Raw genomic sequence first — 17,441 nt, forward strand, 5'->3', positions numbered from 1 at the left:
CAATATCCGTGGTGCCCACACGTAATTTTACCAGTTTCCGTGTTGGTACCACGGAAAATAGTGGTGAGAGGTCGTGGGCATTTCACGGATTTTTGTGAGATCAGGTTGGTTTGTCTGCTCCCTCTGATCTGTGGGGGTCTTATCCATCCTCCATCCATCCTTTATTTCCACCTGTTTTCATTCATTTCATTTCATCCCTGCTCTCGTCGCATGTTTTCCGGCGTCAGAGGGAATCCTGGGAGTTTTCTGGGAAACAGGCTGATGAATTAAAGACGAGGCTCCGACACGGACAGCTTACATCCTATGTGTTTGCACTTAAGAGCCTGAATGAATCACCCCCCCCCCCCCCCCATCATTTATTGACTGGCACCTCCTGAATGATGGATGACCGGGACGGGGCCCCCACTCCCCCCAGGCAGCGGCCCCGAACCCTCGGAGGGGGCTCGAAAATCAGGAAAACAGGCGGCCATGAATAAAACAGCCGGATCACATACTGCTGTCAACGATCTCAGAAGAGAGGCGAGAGATGAACCGCCACCGCAAACATCATGAACTACGACATGAAATGTGGAAATTTGAGTAACGTTTTCACATTTTTGTTCATTTTATTCATAAATTAATCAATTATAAAGGAAATGAACGTTGCACTTGAATTGTTTTTATTCTAATTTCTCAATAATTGGGCACGAACCCAGGTAGACCCCACCGTAGGGGCAGGCCAAGGAAATTCCCTTCATCAATCCTCAGTAGTGTTGTTTCTGTCAGCCTGTTTCAATTTTAGTTTGAGTCTAGTCTTTGGGTCAAGCTATCATTTTATTTTTTATTGGTTTTAGTCACGTTCATTCTCCTTTTAGTCGTGTCAAGTTTCAGTCGACTAACAGAGCATTTTAGTCTTATTTTAGTCAGAATTGTCCAGGACCATTTTAGTCTCGTTTTAGTCAAAGATTTATTTAGCCAAAACCCATTTTACAATTCAAACAAGGTTATCTCATTATTATTTTATTGTTACCTTATAGACTCAAGAATACATTTATTCCAGATAAAGAAGACTCTAATTTGAGTTTACAACATATTTATTTTTCCGCATTTCTCCCCATCTTTTTCTTTTTCGACAACACATTGGGTTTTCTTTTCCACGTCTATGTAGGAAAGTGTATCCAAAGATGGTTCTTCTTCTTCTCCAGCCCCAGAGAAGATCCTCGGCCTCTTTCTCTATTTAACTTTAATGGACGTGAACCTAGATCTCTGCGTTAACGGCATCAGCCTCTAACTCTGCAGCTGCATCTTCTGGATCTGATTCCCCGCTGCAGCGACTGGGATTGAGGACTAACGTCACCCAGCAGCAGTTTTTATTTTGTAATCTACATTTTAGTCTCGTTTTTATTCATCTACGATATTGCATTATATTTATTATCATTTTCGTTGACGAAAGCAACTTTAATTCTCAGCGACTTCTTCTGGCTGTCAGAATAAAAGACTTTTCATTCCCGGGCTGTTGTTTCTTGTTTCTCCTGCTCTCTCCTCCGAGATGCTGCTGACTCCGCACTTCTTTCCCGCCGACGACCACTTCCTCTTCCTCGCATCTGTCAGGGTGGCAGGACTGCAAAAAAACAGGCGCTTATTAACTGGCGTTTTCGTCTATTTCCACGGCAACGGCGACCTCCCCTCTGACCCCGGCGCTGGAACCCGGTCCCCTAATGATGAAGGAGGAGGCGAGCCTCCTCCGGCTGGTGGAGTGTCGGGAGCTCGGAGGCAGTCATGAATAAAACATGGCGTGTGTGTGACAGACGGGATCGGACCGGGGATTACTGGTGCAGCTAGGTGTCACCCACGGGCTGTCATCGGCTAACCGGGCTAATGTGGCTGGCACCTGTTGGTGTCTGCACCTGTCTCCCGCCGCTCGACGCCACGCAGCTTAGCTCTCCTCACACTTTGAGGCTGTTGACTGGAATCAGAGTAAAGCTGCCGGGAGACGGATGCTCGACGAGGCTCCGGAGCTTCAGGAAGAGAATCCGTTCAGTTTCAGGGCCATCAGTTCCCGTTAAGGCGTTTCCACCATCCAGCTGGTGCTTCAAACCTTTGTGGGCAGGGTTTGGAGGGAAATCGGTGAAATCTACCGACTTCAGTTAAACTGAAATCGTGGTAAAGTTTCTTCTTCTTCGTGGCTTGATGAGCTGAGAAATGTATTTCTACTTAAATTAAATCTTATTATTCATTTACAGAGGTGTCAAAAGTATTCACATTCATTACTCAGGTAGAAGTATAGATACAAGAGTTTAAAAATACTCCTGTAGAAGTTGAAGTATCAACTCAAGTTTTTTACCCAAGTAAAAGTATAAGAGTACTGGTTTCAAAACTACTTAAAGTATAAAAGTAAAAGTAATGTAAGGGGGAAAAAAAACATTAAGGACAAAAGCCATTGAAAATGAATGCATCTTAGTATAATGCAAATATATTAAAGAACCATATATGTGTACTATTGAGCATTAACAGGTGTTTCAGAGAGCAGGAGATATGATGACTAGTTACCTATAAGTATTGTAATGGTGCAAAAAGTCAAACTTCAGAGGCATGTTATCATTTATCCTAACCTTTATTGGAATGTACATCCAAGTTTAGTTGCAGGAATCTGAGGGAACGGATGTAAGAACAAAACTGGACAAGAACATCTGAAACAACCACAACCAAATTCATTCTATCCGGATGGAGCAATTTAACTGGATAGTTTTTATTTAAAGGCCGAAAGGAAATAGAGTAACAAGGCTGTTTTTAAAATGTAAGGAGTAAAAAGTAAAGATAATTGCGTGAAAATGTAAGGAGTAAAAGTAAAAAGGTATCTGAAAAATAATTACTCCAGTGAAGTACAGATAACCAAAATTTCTACTTAAGTAAGGTAACGAAGTATTTGTACTTCATTACTTGACACCTCTGTTCATTTAGTAAGAATCTATAAAATATAGAGTTCCACAAAGTTCACTTTCAGGGCCTCAACTCTTTGATCTTTCATACGCTACCAATCGATGTCTGTCTCTACGCCGACGACACCCAGCTGTACATCAGTTCTGAATACATCCATCCATCCAGTGGTTAGTAGAGGAACTGCAGGTCCGGATCCAGATCTTAGCGGCCGGTAAAGAAACGGGGAGTCTCGATCCAGACCCTAGTGGTCTGTAGAGGACCTGCAGGTCTGGATCCGGACCTTAGTGGGTCTGGATTGAACTTTTTTTCCCACCGGTTTCTTAAAGCTGCGTATGTATATCATATCAGACTTGAATGTTCATACAAGAACATCCAACCATGGGGAGGAAAAATAATCAAACATGTTTTCCCAGAATGGATCAGGAATACTGATTGATCGGACCATAGAGCGTATTTCTGATGCATGATGGTTCCTCCCAGACGCCTCCGAGCCCAGAGATGCTGGATTATCTGGATCCCTTTAACATGAGGCTTCTTTTCAGCAAAGTAAAGTTTTAATATGTCATATAATCACAGCCCTTATCAAAGGTTTTTCTTGCAGTTCCACCCGACTCCCCATCGACTCCCCCCTTTCCTCCGTGTCCGAGCTGCGTCACAAAGGTTGGGCCGTCCTGTCTGAATCCTGGTGGAGTCCCGCAGGTCTGCAGGGAAGGCAAGCCGCCGCGCTGATGAGCCGAAGCTCATCCATAACTCTAATTGGAGGAAGCGGGAGCCGGGGCCTCTGGGTAATCAGAGCATGAGCGCCGCGAGCACGCCTCGCTCCTCGGTGATGGAGGCGGCATTTGGTGGCCGAGCCCGACTGCACGAAGGTGCAAAGATCAGCTGGCAGATTAAGCTGCTGATTGGTCGGGCCGGCACCGCCACCGCCACCGCCGATCTTCCCGCCGTGATGCCGCCGCTCCGTCCTCGTCTCCGGGAACCTTCGGCATCTTAAATAAGACTTTTCCTGAGAGCCTGCTCTCATATTCAGCCTTCAGCGCTTATTAGGACGAAGCAAAGGGAAGTGGAGCCGGGTGGTTCATAATTCCACATTTCCTACTAGTCCTGGTTTCAGTTCCACTAGTCCTGGTTTCAGCTCTACTAGTCCTGGTTTCAGTTCCACTAGTCCTGGTTTCAGGTCCACTAGTCCCGGCTTTAAACAAAAAAAAAGTCAAGTCAAGATGTCTCCAGAGGCTCCAGACACCCCACCTGGTCCTAAGAGGAAACAGAGGTCTCCCGGAGGTGTGTCAGACAGCATGCTGCAGGAACCTCCACAAACATAATATAATGTCACAGAGGAGCCAGGCATCGGTTGCACAGTCCTTCATACCTGAAACATCCCCTGAGCTTGATATGGTTTGATACGGGACATATATTATGCTCTTATTTATTGGTCATAATATACAGATGAAGGTCGGAAAATTAGAATATATTGCTAAACTTAACTTGTTTCAGTAAATTCAACTAAAGGTGAAACAAATATATTATTTACCACTACATGCAAAGTGAGATATTTCAAGCCTTTATTTGTTATAATTTTGATGACTATGGCTCACAGCTTATAAAAACCCCAAATAAAAAATCTCCAAAAATTTTTATATTTTATGAAATCAATAAAGAATTAAATAATCAAAATTATAACAAATAGTTCAGTGGGGCTCATGAAGTGAGCTCCTCATCACTGAACTTTGAGCAGATCTGTTTGGAGTTCCATACCACAGTTCTGAAAGACAAGGAGCTGCTTGTCTTTTGTCGTTTTGTCATTTAATTTAGGTGTGGTTCTGTTTAACTGCCCAATGCAGGCAGACTTTGTTTAATTTACGATGACCATGTGCAGGTTCAGGCTGTCTGTACAGTCATGAAAATTCAATGCTATTACAGCATTTAGTTTTTTTCATGTAAAATATACACATCTATGCATTTTAGACGTTTTGGGACTGTCCCTTTTTTTTAGTGCTCGCCAAAATCGCTGAAATCGGGACATTGCTTATTTCTATTACTGAAAGGTGGCAACCCTAGCTCTACTAGTCCTGGTTTCAGCTCTACTAGTGCAGGTTTCAGGTCTGCTAGTCCTGGTTTCCGTGGTGTTTAACAGGTTTTTCCAGGCGTCTCCCTCGAGTCCATCATGGAGTTGTTCTGCAGCTTCTGGCTCCTCTGGCGTCCAGCTGGAGCACCACCCCCCCCACCCCCCCACCCCCCCAATGGGACCGTATCCCGGGCTGGTCCGGTTGGCAGAGTTCTCAAAATCTGTTCCACATTAGTCCCTGCTGCATTTCCTGTTTCTCTCTGGCTGGGGGGGGGCGCATGGTGCCAGCAGCCTCCGTCGCCGCCGGCAACGCCTCAGCAGCTTCCAGCACTAATGGAAATGCTGGACAGCACGTGGGCAGCTGTCTGCTGGACCCGGGTTCGTGGAGGACGTGGGGCCAAAGCCAACTTCCAGGACTCCTATTGGTTAAAGGGTTCAGAAGCAGAGGAAAAGAGGGCGGGGCGTGAAAAAAATCAACAACGTTTAGTCGGAAAAAAGTAATAAATAACTTTTAAACATCAGAAATCAGTGGAAGGCCCTCAAGGCCGAGAGGTGAGCCGGTCTCCGTCTCCGTCGTACAAAAATGTCTAACTTTACTGAAGAAATAAACATGGGAACAATAGTTTTGGTCTCCATGGCAACATTTTTCATCCATGACATCTGCGTTGATGCACAGCTGTGCTTTCTTTTCATCCACATCTGGATGTTGACAGCCAGCTGCCGTGTCTTTAACGTAAAGGTCACGTGGCACGTTTGGGGCAGGAGCGCTGCGCGTGCGTCGGAGGTAAACCGCGTCCGCGTCGCTGCTCACTCTAAATGGGAGTAAATGAGAGTCTGGCAGCCGCAGCGTCCCAGAAGTGGCGTGAAAAGTCCTCGGCTTAATCTGATCCGAAGAGTAATGAGATTGTTTAATTACCGAAAAGGAAAATCCCTCATCATCCCTGCGCTCTTATCTGCCGCCGCATCTCCAGGCCTGGATGTGAACCCGCATCCTCAGACCGGGAGGGGGCATGTTCACCCCCGTTTATCTGGCGGAGCCATTAACGTCACAGAGACACGAACCGACTCTGAGGCGTTAAATTACATACTGTACAAGTTTCCGGATTAGCGTCGGTGCGCAGGCGGCGGCGCGGCCGCTGTTAAGGAGCTTCTAGAAAAGCGCATTAAAGGGAAGCTTCTGGATGGACGTGAGGAGGCCTCGGATGGCTTTACTCCTCTTTATGTAACGCTGCGTTTAGGCAGAAAAAAACAGCATCAGATCCATATTTACATAAACCTCGTCACTGACGCGCCGCCGAGCGGAGGAGTAGCAGAGCGGCAGCAGAGCGGCAGAGCCGCTCCCTTCCAGAACCTCTGACCAGACCGGGTCCAACGTAAGACCGACTCAGCCAGCTCGGCCAGCACAAGCTGCCTGCTCTTAGCCTTCCCAGACCTGCCCAGAACCAGTCAGAACGAGGCAGGACCAGCCCAGAACCAGTCAGAACCAGTACAGAACCAGTCAGAACCAGTACAGAACCAGTCAGAACCAGTCAGAACCAGCCAGAACTAGTCAGAACTAGTCAGAACTAGTCAGAACCAGCCAGAACCAGCCAGAACCAGCCAGAACCAGCCCAGAACCAGCCAGAACTAGTCAGAACCAGTCCAGAAGCAGTCAGAACCAGCCAGAACCAGCCCAGAACCAGTCAGAACCAGACAGAACCAGTCAGAACCTGTCCAGAACCAGTCAGAACCAGTCAGAACCAGTCAGAACCAGCCCAGAACCAGTCAGAACCAATCCACAACCAGTCAGAACCAGTCAGAACCAGTCCAGAACCAGTCAGAACCAGTCAGAACCAGCCCAGAACCAGTCAGAACCAGTCAGAACCAGTCGGAACCAGCCCAGAACCAGTCAGAACCAGTCAGAACCAGCCCAGAACCAGTCAGAACCAGTCAGAACCAGCCCAGAACCAGTCAGAACCAGCCCAGAGCCAGTCAGAACCAGTCAGAACCAGCCCAGAAACAGTCAGAACCAGTCAGAACCAGTCGGAACAAGTCAGAACCAGTCAGAACCAGTCAGAACCAGTCAGAACCAGCCCAGAACCAGTCAGAACCAGTCAGAACCAGCCCAGAACCAGTCAGAACCAGCCCATAACCAGTCCAGAACTAGTCAGAACCAGTCAGAACCAGTCGGAACAAGTCAGAACCAGTCAGAACCAGCCCAGAACCAGTCAGAACCAGTCAGAACCCTGTTCTGGACAGTACAATTGGACACAACACAACAATACATATTCTCTTTAGAATATAAATGATTACGTTCAAAGCGCTAAACTAAGGAGCAACACGTGATGATCAGTAGTCTAACAGACCACGCTCATAATTATCCATTAATTACTTAATTAAATTAATGAGTCACTTTATGAAATCTTCCTATGAAGACCAAAACTGTAAATACATTAAAAAAACAGGCTGCAGGTCTGGATCTGGACCCTGGTGGTCTGTAGAGGACCTGCAGGTCTGGATCTGGACCCTAGTGGTCTGTAGAGGACCTGCAGGTCTGGATCTGGACTCTAGTGGTCTGTAGAGGACCTGCAGGTCTGGATCTGGACCCTAGTGGTCTGTAGAGGACCTGCAGGTCTGGATCTGGACCCTAGTGGTCTGTAGAGGACCTACAACCAACCTTAGTTCCACATGAGACTCTACCTGGACGTTGATGGTTGGGAGCTGGTCTGGACCCAGACTCTTGTGGTCTGAATAGGAACTGCAGGTAACTGTTGGCTGAGGTTTCAGTTCCACAGGGACCTGAACTTGGAATTCTGCAGCTTTCTGCTCCACAGTTCTTGTTGTTGTTGTTTCCAGCCTCTCTGCAGATCTTTACTCTGGTGTCAGAGCTGCGTTTACGAGCTCCAACGCCGACCTGCAACCAAGCAAAGAGCAGAAAAACCCATAACTGACACATTTATCAAGAGGGATGATGGGAAATAACCTCAGCGTCTCCCCGCCGTCGCCTCGTCCCTCCAGGGCTCAGACCGGAGCAGCAGAGAACACAGAGAGCATGCTGGGAAACGAGCGCTGCTCTTCGCAGATCATTACGAGCTGCAGATGAAGTGTCGGGCTCCTGCTGCGCCGCGTTAAGAGGCGACAAAAACAGGCTTCTGCGGCGCCGGCGGGGGAGCTGTGGCTCGATGGTGTTTGGACCTCCGGGGGATTGGAACCAGGTTCAGGTCTGGACCTGGACCAGGTCCAGGGGTGGAAAGTAGCAAATTACATTTACTCACGTTACTGTAATTGAGTACTTTTTATGAGTAATTTGTAATTTTCTAAGTAGTTTTTGAAATATGTAATTTTTACTTTTACTCAAGTACATTTTGACCCAAGTATTTTACTTCGCTACATTTGAACCCCCTCACGTTACTGAGTACAAAATTTATGGTGAAAAAATTAAATGCGGGCAGAAACCAGCCACAAAAACCACAAAAACCCTTGGCTAAACTTGGAAGACTTATTCGCGTTCAAATGCACAAAAGGTAGTGTAAAATGTGCCTGCCCGGCAGAACGGAGCTTTCAGCATTCAAGACATCAACATCTAAAAAAATGTACTCGAACAAGTGTGGATGTGTACTTTAATAAGCCGCGAAGTTGATTAAAACAACTTGTGCTGGATTTGATTCGTGACTCATCCTTTTTTTGCATTAAATAACTGAAAGTAACTTTTACTCAAATTACATTTTAAATGAAGTACTTTTATACTTTTACTCGAGTAAATATTTAGATGAGTACTTTTACTTTTAATTTGAGTAGGATTTAAGCAAAGTAAAGATACTTTTACTCAATTACAATTTTTCAGTACTTTTTCCACCTCTGACCAGGTCCCCCCCATGGCTTTTATCATTCTACGTTCTTCCAGGAGCTTCCTCTCCGGTCTCCTGATCTCTTTCCCTTGTGGCGTTGAGATGGAGGGATGGTAAAATGATGACCGTGTGACACCTTCAAGTGTATGTGCACAATTGTTGTATTGGTTTTATTTTAATTTTGAGTTTTAGTCATGTAAAAGGCCTATTTCAGTTGTATTTTGTGTTCAAACTATAGTAGAAACAGTTACTGAGTTACGCCACCAGGGGGCATTAAGAAGCGCTGAATATGCCTTGGGCGTTGTGCAAAGTGGTACCACCCGTATATGGACCACGGAGGCTTCCGTACTTCAGACAGCTTGCAGCCTGCTTGAAGAAAGCAACGTAATTCTCCTGTCTATATTTTCCCCTGTAAAATACAGGTTAGTAAAACAATTATTTTGATTAATTCATGTATTTGTATTATTATTAAAAACGTTCTAGATATGCAGTAAGACTGTGAAAAGAGTAAACATTACAGGTTTAAAACAGTATAACAGTCTTTACTGAGAAAGTAAACTAAGAGACTGATTAAAAGTAACAGTATTATTACAAATGTGAGTTTTGTAGCACAAAAATGTCTTTCATATACAGTAGTTTTGTGACAGCAGAAAAAATACCAAATGTGAAAGCTCGAATCCTATACTAACAGTTTATTGGGAATTGTGAACATGATTATTGGGAATATGTGATTATTGATGACATGATGATTGAATGTAAAGAGAGAAAAAAAAGAAAATAACTGAAAATTAAGATTCTGTGAATAAAGACAGCTTGCAGCCTGCTTGAAGAACGCAACGTAATTCTCCTGTCTATATTTTCCCATGTAAAATGCAGGACTGATCTTCTGTTTACTTGCATCTCATCTTGAGGCCTGTAACAACAGCAGACTTTTTCTAAACAAATATTTGCACCGTAAATTCTTTAATTCTTGCTATAAAAGGCACATAATCTCAAAATAGTTTTAAACTGTCATTTACGCAGTTTTCAATGATTTTTAAAGAGGTGAACAAGTGATTAAGCTATAAATAAACGCTTTGAGGAGCAGTTATTAATTCCAACTTTAGACACTTCTATGTTTGTCGTAGGACCAACAACCGCAAGGTGAGCGTGGAGCAGAGGGCTGAGGAGGCCAAACAAGGTGCTCACCACGGCTCATGGAAAATAAAGGATTTAAGCTGCAACAACTGGGGCGTTTATTAAAAAAAAAATTGCATAACACGGGACTCTTTGGGTATTTGGATCCACGTTTCCTTCTTAAACTCTGGACTCTGGGCTTCTGACTCTTTGATTTTAGAAAAGCATTTTAGTCAAACTATTTCTTCTTTCTTCTTCGAAGGGTTTTTTGAATTTCTTTTATTCACTTCTGACATTGCAAAATAGTTTAGTTTTTTTCTCAATTCAAGACATTAAAATATTTTTCCTGCTCATCAAACTTTTCTTGTTGACTAACAAATATGATTTTTTTTCTCACAGAGAGAAACATTGATTTTTTTAGTAAAAGAGAAATATTTTCTAATATCTGAAAATATTTTTAAGAAGAAAATGATGTGAATTCAGACTTCAGGAACCAAAAGATTCGAGGTCCTTCGGCACCTGGATCTGCACCTGGTTATAAACCTGGTTCTGCACCTGGTTCTTCACCCTGCAATGGTTTTCGAAATGTGATCCATTAGTTTGTGTCCTCTTGACTGGATTTTATTTTCATCACAACACATTTATAAAGCATCTCATTGTGAAAGGACAGATTCTTTTAACAGATGAACCTTCATTATAAAAATCTATCAAAGTCTACTTTTGTTGAATATTCCAGATATGAAACACAAATACTGGCGTTTTTACAGGTTAGGAATTCACCTGACTGGACTCGGGGACTAAATACGACGTGGTTAGTTTAACCCGCACTGACCTGCGAAGAAAGAACGAGTTCCTTCATTTACCTTGACTTTTATTTCTTTACAGGCTGCATGAACCTGAGATATTTCTGTCGGCTGTTATTTATAGTCATTATATTCACTGAGACCTCAGATGACATCAAGAACCTTCATCGACGGCTGACAGAACCACCTGGACTACGTAGGAAACCTTCGTCAGGGTCTACAACACCGAGCTAAGTTCATCAATGACACTTAAACTTTACTGGGCAAAGACGCCTAATATTACCCAGAAACCTCTGAAGGGGCATTTGGGACGGACCCTGACACAGGAGTCCCACAAGGATCTGTTGGAGGACCTCTTTAACTCTGCACGCTACCATTCAGCGTGTGAATGAATTCAAATATCAGCTTATATGCAGATGACACTCTGGTTTCTGCTCCACATCAGCAATCCAGAGGTTTCTTTGGAAGAAATGTGTCCACAGGTCTGGTTCTGCGATGGCCTGGAGTCGGGTCAGAAGCTGTGCTGGTTCTCAGAACAGTGAGTTTGATGGCAAAAACATGAAACTGTCCACTTTGTGTGGAAACACTTAACAACCGCTCCGCCCAACATCTGCAGGTATGTTACAGGTGACATATATCAGTTTATAAATATCCACAGGAAGCTGCAGGCGAGTGACGGAGGTCTGGGTAAACTCTGACAAAGGGAGGCGTGGCCTCCATGGCAGGGGGGCTTAATTGTCATACCTTCATTCATCTCAGCAGGGCCAGCAGACGAGGACGGGCTCCAATAAAAGCAGCCTCCACCTGCAGCTCCGCCGCTTTAAAATGTCACTTCGCCACTACTTTTAGTGTACGAGCTCCTACAGACACGGATTCTCCTCCAAGCGTGAAAGAGAACCAGAATTAAGTCATGTGGAAGTCTTCAACATATTCTGTCCACAATAAAACCCAGAAATCGTGAAATGTGGAAATGAGGCGTTTTATCTGCTCGTTCTGACTGTGATGGCTGCAACAAATCTCAGGAATGTGGGAGACGGGCAACGAAAGGCCGGAAGAGTAACAGCTGATTGAGGTAAGCAGTGGCGTGAATGGCCAAGAAGAAGCTTTTAACCTAGAAATCCAAATGTGTTGCCGGTATGTGTCACCACCAGCCATTGGAGCTCATGGACTGTTGTGTTTGTAACAACTTAAATAAAGCGCTGACTCTGAGCTTCTGTTGAACAACACAGCTGTTTATTTCAGGACCGTTAAGTAACGGACAGCGCAAGAACGTATCAATGCGTGCAGGAAAAAACAGCGACCAGGTATACTGCAGAACAGAGGAGAGTATAACTGCGCTCAGAAAAATAGATCCATACACTACATGGACTACGCCCAAAAGTCACGGGAAGCCAATCAAATCAGTCTATCTGAGTAGATAGATAGATATCACTGGATTTAAACAGTAAATAACGGTAAATCCCCCCCTTGACCAGTTGTAGCTCCACTGGTAGTCGAATGGTTCCCTGTTGGTGGACGTTGTCCCGGCGTTGATCGTCCTGATGGAGCACCAAGCGAAGGAAGTCAACAAATCTGGTCCTCCAGCCCTGAAACAGTCCTGAGGGAGAATACAGACAAGGAGTCGTGTCCTGTTTAGGAAAGGAGTCGCGAACCACTTAGCAGAACGTCAACTGAGTCGAGCCCTGATTGCCTGCACCTGTGTCTCGTCAAGCCTTCTGTGTATATCTGGTCTTGTCTTCCACCCTACTCGTGTCAGTTTTTTTGTAAGCTCTGGTGTCTTTGGTTAACTCTGTTCAGCGCCGCTTTTGGTTTGTTTTCGGCATAAATAAATCACCTTTTTTGGAACTCTTGCGTCTCTTCTGCGCTTGGGTCCTAATCTACCACTACGTGACAGTAAGAGCCGAGGAACATGACGTTCTCATGAAACCATGGAAACCATTCTGCAGCCCAAAGTTGGTGAAAACGAACACAGTCAAGACCTAGAGGCTTTAAAAAGCTTGTTAACTCTAATGAGGTTTGTTCTCTTTCACCGCCTTCACCTGAACGCATCATAGGAGCTGGTTCAGGCCGCGCTGGGCCACTTGGGCCACTTGGGCCACTTGGGGGGGGGGCGGAAGGAGGGGAAATCAAACCCGTTGATGTTTGCAGAGGTGGTTTCATGATGCGTTGAGGTGGCACCCACCTCACCTCAGGTACACATCTCATTCTTACAATGGCAACAATTACGTTTCTATATGGTCAAAACGTACAAAGACCGGGTCAAATACAGTATTATGAAAGTAATCTGTAACAATTCGTACAGTCAATTAAACCAATTTGACAATTCTATGCCATAATGCCTGTTTCCAGGTCTTATTTAACACAACTGACGAGAATTAAGTTTTTATACGGTCAAAATGTACAAAGACCAGGTCAAATACAGTATTAAAAAAAGTAATCTGTAACAATTTATGCGGTGAATCAGACCAATTTGACAATTCTACGTCACAATGCCTGCACTCAGGGCTTAACCATCACTAGTGTAACTTTGCGCGATTTTCAAAAATTATAAGTATTTAATTTAAGAGTACGCTTCAGTAAACAGTACACAATTAAACAGTAAATAACAAATAAAATGATAACTGGTCTAAACCTTTTAAAGGAAAACATGGATGAAGGTAAAGTGCCTTAAAGATTGTTAGCAATTTTAACTAATTGATGCTCTTTGTTATGACTGGAATAATGTGTATATTTATTGGAACTTCATGAATGTTATTTTATGTATTGAATATGAATTATTTATAGTTCAGTTATTGTTATTTATTGAATTAGTGTACACTGGAATGAACTATTTGATATGTAATTGTTGAAACATCGGTCCTGTTTGGATGTGCAGTGTTACCTGTGATGGCGAGCTAATGGTCCAGGCGTCCAGTTTAAGAGAAGACTTTTGGGGGCAAAATTGCCTTTAAAATCACCTGCTTGGTCTGTTTCCACTGACAGAGAACTGAAAACCCGGTTCCAAGGTAGCACCAACTCTTTGCTGGGCCAGAGGAAAGAACCGCTCACGTCCCGAGGCTCCCGAGGAGCCCCCGGAGTCGGGCTGCTGCTGAATCCGGCGGGTTTCATTTCCAGTAAACACCTGCTGCGTCTCCGTCCCTCGGCGCGGCGGCGGAGCTGTCACTTTCCCAGCAGCCCCGGTTATTTGGCTGTTTGTACCTGCGCCGCAGACACCTGTCAGGCAGATTAATTACACCGCCGCAGATGCAGCAGCGCTAAAAAAGGAAAACCTTTCCTCCGGCATCCAGCAGACACTCGGTCCAAGAGTTTCAATGTGGATATCAACACGCACACGGTCTCTCTTTACTGCTACCGCTCAGAATAGCAGCTCCCAGGAACTAAATGTACAGCTAAGTTAATTTAAACGTCCTTTTATAGAAAAACTGAGTCTGCAAAGATGCGGATGACCCACTTTGACAATGTGTTGCTAAGCAACCGGACAAACACTTTTTTTTTTTATTTTGTTTCACACAAATACAAGGATGAAGAGGAAAAAAAAAAAAGAAGAAAAAACTTCACATAAGGAAAATATTTAAAAAAAAAAAAAAAAAAAAAAAAAAAAACGAGGCTTCCGGTTGGTGAGCAGATGGAGTAGACGTGTTTCGTGAGTGCTCCCGTAAATGCCAAACTTTTTAAACCACCAAGCCCTCAAACTTTCAAACTTTTTCCTTTAAAAGGGATTCCCTGTTGCTGTTTTTCTTTTTCTTTTTTGTCTCGAACGAGCCCACTTACCTCCGAGATGGCTTCGAAGAGCGGCAAGTCGGGAAAAAAGGACGAGGCTGGCGCTGTCTTAACCCTGGCGGCCATTACCACGTTGCTGGAGGAACACCGCGCTGCCCTGGCCGCCGAGTTCAAAAATACTTTCAGTCAGCTCGACTCCAAACTCGACCAAACGCGGCTCGCGGTCGAGGACCATGGCCAACGGGTTTCGTCCCTTGAACTCGCCACAGAAGACCTCAGCCAGCGAGTTACGGACCTTGAAGGCATCTGCTCGACTCTACGGGATGATAATGCTCGGCTGAAGGCTAAGGTGGTGGATTTGGAAAGCCGAAGCAGAAGGCAGAACATCCGTATCCTGGGCTTACCGGAGTCTACCGAGTGCGGGTCTCCAACGGCTTTCTTCTCCAAGCTGCTGTGTGAGGTGTTCGGGAACGATACGCTGCCGTCACCGCCAGAGATAGACAGAGCGCACCGCTCGCTCGCCGCCAAGCCGGCCCCGGGACAGAGACCGCGTCCGGTCATCCTCCGCCTTCACCGGTACCAGACGAAAGATATCCTCATCAGGGAGGCACGCCGGAGAGGAAAGGTGGAATATCGCGGCCACCCCATCCGGATAGTGGAGGATTACAGCCCCGAAGTTGCCAGCCAACGAGCGGAATACAGCGGAGTCATGTCGGAGCTCTACCAGCTGGGTCTGAGGCCGGCTCTGCTCTTCCCCGCCCGGCTCCGGCTCACGCTGTCCGGGGGGGCCAGGAAGTGGATCGGCTCCGTGGATGAGGCGCGCAAATTCATCACGAGTCGCAGCAAAACTTCAAACCCGCCGTAACGGGACCGTTGGAGGCTGTCACGGCTCCGCCTGCAGCCCGGTGCGGCTCACTGACGCTCACGGACTGACTTTTTTTTTTTCTCTCTCTTTTTTTTTTTTTTTTTTTTTACGTGAGCCACATTATTCCTGAGGGGAGGGTGAGTAACCCCGCGACAACCAGTATTTTCTCTGTTGTTAGTTTGACTGCCCTTTTGCAAATATTATTAATTTGCAGTTCTTTTTGGCTATTTGAGGGAAGGGGGAAAATAAGTGGTGAAGATGGAGAGAAAAAAAAAAAAAAAAAAAAGCTTTTCCGATTTACCTATAAGTTTTGTAATAATTGTAAGCTGTTAACCTTACTTTTACGCTGCTTAAGTCGGACGTTTTATATTTTATATTTTTGTACAAATATTTCTGGGCTCATATCGGGACTTCCAGGTCAAGATTTGAGAGGGTATTTCTTTTTTTTATTTATATCTACACGTTTTAAGGTGCTAATATGTATACACCCATGATACGGGAGCAAAAGCTATTAGTGTGTAGGATTGGAAGATGCGTTATTGCACTTTGTTTGTTTTGAAGAGCTTGCTGCTTTTTTTTTATTTTTCTATAGCAGCTGTCTTAGTTGGGGGGGGTGGGTCGGGGGGATATGTCACTGCCAGAAACTTTGCATTAACTCTTTTCAACTCATTACTTAATGTGGGTCACATTCAACCTCCTTTCCGTTTTCTTTTTTTCTGCCTAGGTCATTGTGCACACCTAATTTTTCTTCTTAGATATTATGAGTAGATACTTGAAGTTGGTGAGCTGGAATGTTAAGGGTCTGAATCACCCTGTTAAAAGGAAGAGGATCTTCTCACATCTAAAACACCTTAAAACAGAAATAGCCTTTCTACAAGAAACTCATATTCGCAGTTCTGATAATAGCCGCCTGTTCCCGAGGTGGTCAGGGCAGAGATTTCACTCCTCCTTTCAAGCTAAGGCCTGAGGAGTTTCAGTTCTGATCAGTCAGGATGTTTCATTTGAGCAGCACAATGTGATTTCTGACAAGTTTGGTCGCTACGTGATCGTTTCTGGGAAATTATTCAATACATTGGTCGTACTTGTGAACGTTTATGCCCCTAATTCAGATGATGCAGTCTTTTTTGAACGACTGTTTTCACTGCTCCCTGACCTTAATACATATTCTCTCATACTGGGTGGTGATTTTAATTGCTGGCTCGACCCAGTCCTAGACCGATCCTCTACCAACCCCGGCACAGCAAGTAAGTCAGCCCGTCTTATTCAGGCGTTCCTCTCTGACTACGGTGTTTGTGATGTGTGGCGTTCTTTACATCCATGTGACAGAGAATACTCCTTTTTCTCACAAGTGCACCACACATACTCGAGGATTGATTATTTTTTTATTGATAATCAACTGATTCCCCTGGTTCATTCCTGTGCTTATCAGAGCATTGTCATTTCTGACCACGCTCCTGTGGTTCTAACCATGTCCCTTCCTGACCTACCTCAGAGAGACAGACAGTGGCGATTCAATTCAACTCTGCTGTCGGACACAAATTTTGTTAAATCTATGGAAACGGAAATAGCCTTTTTCCTATCCACGAATATGACTCCAGGAATGTCTAGTCTAACTGTCTGGGACTCCCTCAAGGCTTATCTCCGGGGACAGATTATATCCTACACTGCTAGGGTGAGGCAAAAATCTTATAGGGAGCGATCAGACCTTGCCCGCCAAATCAAAGAGGTCGATGAAGAATATTCTCGGACTAAATCCCCAGATCTTTACAAAAAGCGGCTAGAACTTAAAACTAAATTTGACCTGCTTACCACTCACCCAATTGAACAGTCACTTCTGAAAAGTAAAACCAGGTTTTATGTTTATGGAGACAAATCTGACAAATTATTAGCCAACCAACTTAAAGGCTCTAAGGCTAAACAAAATATTTCTAAGATTCGATTACCAAATGGCCATGTAACTACAGACCACTTACTCATAAATGAAGCATTCAGGGACTTTTATACCCAGCTATACACCTCGGAATCTCAGACTGATCGAGATGAGATTGCGGACTTTTTAAATAGTCTTAGTATTCCCAGTCTTTCACCAGATCTAAGGAAGACATTAGAAGAACCGATATCCCTGA

Source organism: Cololabis saira, chromosome 7 (assembly GCF_033807715.1).
Source record: "Cololabis saira isolate AMF1-May2022 chromosome 7, fColSai1.1, whole genome shotgun sequence".
NCBI lineage: Eukaryota > Metazoa > Chordata > Actinopteri > Beloniformes > Belonidae > Cololabis > Cololabis saira.